The 6695-nt window shown below is 39.5% G+C and overlaps 1 long non-coding RNA gene across 3 annotated transcripts in view; it reads left to right on the top strand.

The window, feature by feature from the left end:
- Positions 1 to 1687, top strand: part of LOC134419497 (uncharacterized) — a 36435-nt gene extending 34748 nt beyond the window's left edge. For all 3 annotated transcript variants that reach the window (XR_010028058.1, XR_010028060.1, XR_010028065.1), the window contains one exon: positions 1485 to 1687. This is a non-coding gene — a long non-coding RNA (uncharacterized LOC134419497). The remainder of the gene's footprint in view (positions 1 to 1484) is intronic.
- Positions 1688 to 6695: the final 5008 nt, after the last annotated feature.

Raw genomic sequence — 6695 nt, 5'->3', positions numbered from 1 at the left:
GAGAACCTGTGCCACCCTGGGACTGCCCCTGAGAGCTGTGGCACTAGCAGGGATGCTTTCTGTAGTGATTTTCCCAGCCAAGCATGCAGCTTCATTGTCTTCTTTTAATTTGTGTGAACAACTTCATCTGTTGTTAAGCCACTTCCACCATGACTGACTGGTATTTGGTGAGATTTTGCTGAACAAGATGTGATTGAGCCACACTTGTCCACCTTTTCTGTCAGCAGGCTGAAACGTAAACACCAGCATAGGTGATAGTGTCCTAGCACCAGTATTTACAGAGAGAGAAATTGCTAAACCTCAAAGCATGTATCTTGTCCAGTTCAAGAGTCCATTTTGGGCAAGGGTGCCAAGTGTTTTCGTGCCTGTGGCCTTCTTTTGAAATGACAAGCTGTTTGAGAAAGACTCCCTCTATTTGTCCTCACCACTTGTTTTTAAGGGATGATTCAAAGGTCTCTACTGTCTCTTGACTGCTGCAAGAGTCTGTGTGAGGGAGGGGCAGGAATGGAGAACATGTCTAAATTTTCCCAGTAAAGTCAGGTCTTACATCTGATATTTACCCTACAGGCACAGTTAATGTGTGTAGCCCATGTGCAGCTGCACATGCTGTAATATCCATTACTTAACTCCTGGTAAGGAGTAAGGCCAATGACAGCATCCTACACACGAGACTCCAGGCAAGCAAGGGCATCTTTGGTGGGTAATGGCCCTTCATGCAATGCTGGAATCCCATGACACTGATGGATGACATCTTCACTGGAGCACTGCAGGCACAATGTGAAAGGTTAATCATGGGCTCACTGTTAGCCCTATCACTGTCATCACCAGGTATCAGAGGAAGATTATGAAGGTGTGCACCCTGTGAAAAAATTGAGATTTTGCAACTTTATCTCTGTTGCGGCATTGTTATTGTAATTGTCATTATTATCATTAATATTGTTTCTGAAAACTAGTGATGCATAGAGCCAGAATCCCCTCCACAGAAGGCCAGTGATGAAAGGGGATGAGGGAAGTCAGCTGATATCTCCAGAAGCTCAATCATATTTGCATCAATATTCATGCTCTTTGTACACTATCACAAGACATCCAGCAAAACTGCACACTTCTATCTCTGGAAGTCATATTCAACTCAAATCCCAGGAGAGGGCTGAGAATTGCAGATGTCTGTGAGAAGCCAGCATTGTGCAGGCCTTTTTACCAAGACAGAAATGAACAAACAAGCAAACACCTTTCACATTCAAGGGGCTTTGTAGAAGTACACTCTGAAAAAGTATGCAAGCAGAGTAATTCTAAGGTTAGCTAATTTCTTAAGTGCAGTAATGCAAAACTATTTAAACATATCTCATGCTGGGATTTAAGAGGAATATTAACCTCCATGCAGGTAGTCCTATGCCACTGAGAAAATGATGAAATAACAAAAGATCAGGCACAAAAATGATAGGATGAAAAAAGGAATCCATCATTTCCTTCTTCTCTCCAAACAGATGAGCTGAAATGTCTCCTCAAATATAGAAGAGTCCAGGAAAAGGTAAAGGTCAGACAATGGAAGGTCAATGGGTCATCTAGTTGAGTCCTGCTTGAAAGCAGCTGCTGGAAAGTCAAGAAGAAAAGTTTCACATTGAGAAAAATATGCAATCTATGTTTTGTGAGTGCCTCTTCTTGGTAGTTATGTTGCATTAAACCTAAAGCATACATTTTCCAAGGCCTTTGTTTATAATTTCTTTTAGCAGCAGCCACATGACAGCACTATGACCTATTTTCTACTGCACATGTTGCACAAAGTGCTTGTTTAATAACATATCCATTGATACTTGCACTCTAAAGACCTAATGTGACACAGTGCAGTACCTCACCAAGTTTTCAAAGTGAGGATCACTTTGAAATCCTGAAATCCTGAATTAAATTCAGGATTCATGAAGATACATACATTTAGGGACATGGTATTATGGCCTTTTTAAAATGCCTTTATTTTAGAGCATGTATCTTTCCCCCATGCATCCTTTCCAAAGTAATTTTCATACAACTATTTCTAAAAGAAAAATCTTCCTGCATGAAATTCATTACTCAAATCATATTTTCTTCCTAGAAGCCACATAAAATCAGTCACTGGCAGAGTCATTCTTGCTTTGTTACAAATACTAGGCCTGCATAAGATACCCTGAGGAATAGCACTCCACTATTCTCATGAGCTTTGGTAGAAAGCACTCTGTCCTTGCATCCAGTGATATTTCACAATATTGATTTTCTCCACTATTCTTCATTTTTAATCATTAAAAAAGTACAGTGTTTGAAGGAGAGATGCAACTGCTGTCCCTTCTCTGACCAGTTGATTTTCTTTTATATTGTCTTCTATACAGAAGACAACAAAATCCTCAGCCTTTGCCTTTAATAATTCCACATACCCATGCCTTTTTTTTATCTTAGCCATTCTCCCCTGACCCTAAACTGCAGGAGTTATTCTAGTCATCCAGCAGTTCATCTGTGTGACTGCTAAATTCATTAGCTTTCCAGGCACAAATGCAAACTAGGCTTGTTCTCACACACAGAGCGTGAAGATCCAGCAGGGAGAACAGGGGGACTTGCAGTTGTCACTCCCTGGCTGACACGGATTACCTGGGAAGCTGATCTGCCCTCAGATTTGTAAGTAGCCCACAGAGTTGGGCATATTGTAATTGTTTAGGTCTGGAAAATCTTGTTTGTGAAACATGTTGATGGTCTGTGCTTCCAATCACTTTTACTTATCTGTTCCCAGCTCTTTATGTGGTTACAATACATGTTTTAGATGCCTGTAGGAAGAATTTGTGCTTTGTGTATGACCAGGAAACAGAGCAGAGTTACACAGACTAGAACTGTTCAGTCACAAACAGGAACAAAGTCCATTGGATGCTTCGGGTCACTCCACAGACAACCCAAAGAGCAGGAAAGGACTTGTGCACTTGGTTTGCTTGCTGCTGCCCAGCTTACTATGACCTGAACTTAATTTTGGTAAATAGGTTAGTCAAACATTTTGCTTTCTGTAACAATTTTTTTTACTCCTTGGGATGGTTTGATAAACACAGGGTCATTAAATGTGACTAAATAATTCAATTTCTCCTGAAAAATGTTATGGTGCACTTCTTAGCTGTTTACTCACAGAGCCAATCTTTCACCTGCACATGCTTAGGTGAAGTGTACCACAAAGTTCACTACTTCTGCACCCAGTACAAAACACCTTTTTCCAGACTTGCTTTGCTTTTCATATATGTAGATACATCAATGTTCTCCAGAAATAACAAATTACAAAAATACAAAGGCAATACATTTTGCCTATTAAGTGAGGAAGGAAGACCAATATGACAAATTGTTTGCTCTAGGAATTGCTCAAGCAGGGCTAATAAATAAAAACAGCAAAACAGACAACTGTAGAGCAAAAACACCCAACAACCTAAGTAACTTTTGAATCAATTCTCCGCCTTTAAACAATTTTGCTCTCTAATGAGGCCTTGGTGGTAAAACTAGCCATTGACATCGCTGGTTAGGTGTCAGTTTCTGATGAGTGGAAAAAATGAAAAATAAAACTGTCTTGCTTGATGTCAGATATTTCATGGCAGATATAAGGAAGATTTGGGCTTTTAAGTTAAACATTCACAAGCAGTAACCAAGATTCTGGTTTGGAAACCACACATTTCTTCCTGGTAAGGATGTAAGAGGTTTCCACATGTCATCAGGGACATCAAAGGCAAGAGAACACAATAGAAGGGGAGGAATACTTTCTAATGTCCTGTCCCAATTTCTGAATGATTTCTCCCTCTTCTTACCAATTCAGCACTCTGTTTTGCTTGAGTTGAAAGTACTATAGAAGCTAAAGGAAACACATGACAAATAAATTAGGCTTTATTATGGCTGCAAATATAAAAAGATAAGGAAATTCAACAGAAAAGGTACAAAGGTGGATTTTAATCATATGTGTACACTCAGCTTTGACTGAAGATGAGTCTTGCATACACCACAAATCTACAGGGCCTTAAGATCTGTTGGTTATGCATTATACCTCTGAAACAAAGTCTAAGGAATTGAGTTCATATTGCAGCTTATTTATAGAAATTACTGGTGTGATGTGAGAGAAACCACAGCACTGAGAGTTTTTACTTTAGGATGAGCATTATAATGAAAATGAGCCCTCTTTCAGGACTAAAGTTAGAATACTTTTACCCTTCCTGAAAAAGTGTTTGAGGAACAGTCAAAACATTCCATTCATAAACAGTAGCACTGTGGATCTTAGTTTGATTGCTGTGATCGTGGTGTTCAGTACCGGATATTTTATCTGGCTTAGTTTGGAAATAGCTCTGACACAGAGGCTAGATGCCAAGAGAAACTGGATGGGGACACAGTTGGTGTGATTCAAATTTCCTGTATTTTCTGGGAAGTACTCTGAAATGTAGAGCAAAAAACCAGAAAGCTCTAGGTAGGATGGAAGAGTATGTCCTCACACTGCTGTACTCCACACTAAAGAAGGCATACCTGAGTGAGAAGGAAATTTAGTAAGGAAGATGAGTGGATGTGCTTCAATCAGGCAGGCAGAGATGATTGCTGAGGTTTGAAGGGAAACACTGGGCTACAGTGACACAGCAACACTATGTACCCAACAGCAGTCCTAGTGAGTGTTGAAGGCTTGGAGGCTTCATTTCAGTAAAAACTATGAGGAAAGAGGAATAATCTTTCAGGTCACTTCAAAGCTTTTAATCTATTCAGCATGCAGTATTATCCTGTATATTTCTGAGTCTGAGAGACAATGGCAAAACCAGGTGAAACAAAAGGACTTTTCTTCTCTTTACTCCCCACCTGCACAGATGAGGTTTTGTGCAGCCTTCCCATGTCCTCTGCTTAGCTTGAACTACAGGAGGAAGTCAGCTGATAGATACTCTTTGACTGTAAATTAGAGTAGCAAGGAATGAACTCACTTCCTTCATTTAAAGTTTTCTCTCTAAAGAACAGTTCAATCTATTTCTGAAACCAGTCTGAGAACTACTATAAGGCATGTAATTGGTATACCAGAAATCAAGCAAATAGTCAGAAATAATTCATATTATTGTCCTTGCAGACCTAGGTGGGTAACAAACAGTTCTGCTTCCATCCAGGAGACTGCAGCAGAAAATAGCACATACAGTATCTGTGGCCCAATGAGTAAAAAAATTCTGCAATGAAAACCCCTTCCGTTTGGCTGGCATTTCAAACTGGTAAGGAAAACTGTGCTATCAGTTTCAGAGTGATCGTTAGTCTGCATTACAGATTTTCCACTGACAGTAGATTATTTAAAATATTTTAGGAGTGGACATAACAGTATCTTTCCAAAAGTATCTGCCAGATCCACCAATCTGAAAACCCAGCCTCTAAATAACTTTAAAAATAATCTCTAAATATGCCTCTAGTCTTTGCTAGAAATGATTATGTGTATTTTCAGGCCACAGAGTTTTCTTTCTCAAAGTTTTGCAGAGTTCAGGGAATGTCACAAATTCAACCACCATTAGGTTGCAACATTCACTGTGGCTTTTTCTAATATGGTAACCTTTAATACAATAACCTTTCTAAAACAGTAACCTTTAGTACTGCATTTTTGACTTGTTCCCTTTACCTTAGAAAACTTCCAATTACTTACTTTCTTTTCAAAGCTTGGCCTGGCTCCATTTTGCTGCTGTTAACATAACCTTAGGCACATGCTGTGAGGCTTGCATGTAATACCCTTTGGACCTGGGATGTTGTCCATCTTCTCACATCCAGGATGGTGTCAGATCATCTGTATTCTTCCCCTAATGTGACTGTGAAGGACAAAGTCAGGAGCCATAAATACGCAAAGCAACAAATAAGAAGTGAAACATCAGAAGGAGAGAAATGAAAACCATGAGATCTAAAAATCTGCATGTGATGCAGTTCTGTCACTTGCTGCAGGTGTTCCCACCAAATAGCCTCTTGGCCCATTTTTCTGAGTGGAGGATCCCCTATGAACTTGCCCAGCAAGGCTCTCTCTTCTGTGTGCTAAGCAGTGCTTTCATTCTGGTCTTTCTGGCCAATATGTACTAAAAATAACATGGAGAGACAGTGAATTGCTTGGAACATTGAATATGCAGATGTCACCTAATTTCTTTTGAGCTCTTCTGCCAAAGATGCTCAGGCACTTTTAGAAAATCCCAATGGGGTCTACTCATGGTTAGTTAACTAAAAATTTTAACTTTCCTTAAAAAACTTAGGTACCTGCTCAGTTTATGGACATTTTGGTCAGTAGTGTATTAGACCTATACTTGCCCACTTCCCAGTGGATATTGATTAGTGCTTGTGTTCATTTGGTTCCCGGATCATCCCTTTGGAGGTATTGTTACAAAAGGTGAGACTATCTCAGCTGTTCCACACAGTAATACCAGAGACTGGGGACATAATGGTGGCCGTGGAGAGTTACTAGAGAGGATTTAATTTCTAAAGCAATAATGTGTTGCTTAGTGGTTAAATGGCACATGCACTTTGCAGACAAACTGTAAAGACCGTTTAGTTTGTCTGTACACTTTTTTTATTAGGATTTAAACTCCCGTCAAAAGTTGTGAAACGTTTTGAGTGATCATTTTGCCATTCCTTAAAAACAAAACACCTATCTCACTCAAGAAAATGAATAAACTAAGTGTTCTAAAAAGGATCTTGGTTAGGAGAAGAGGGGCATATTTATTTTC

The sequence above is a fragment of the Melospiza melodia genome, chromosome 6, assembly GCF_035770615.1.
Source record: "Melospiza melodia melodia isolate bMelMel2 chromosome 6, bMelMel2.pri, whole genome shotgun sequence".
NCBI lineage: Eukaryota > Metazoa > Chordata > Aves > Passeriformes > Passerellidae > Melospiza > Melospiza melodia.
This window is presented reverse-complemented; position numbering and strand designations above follow the sequence as displayed.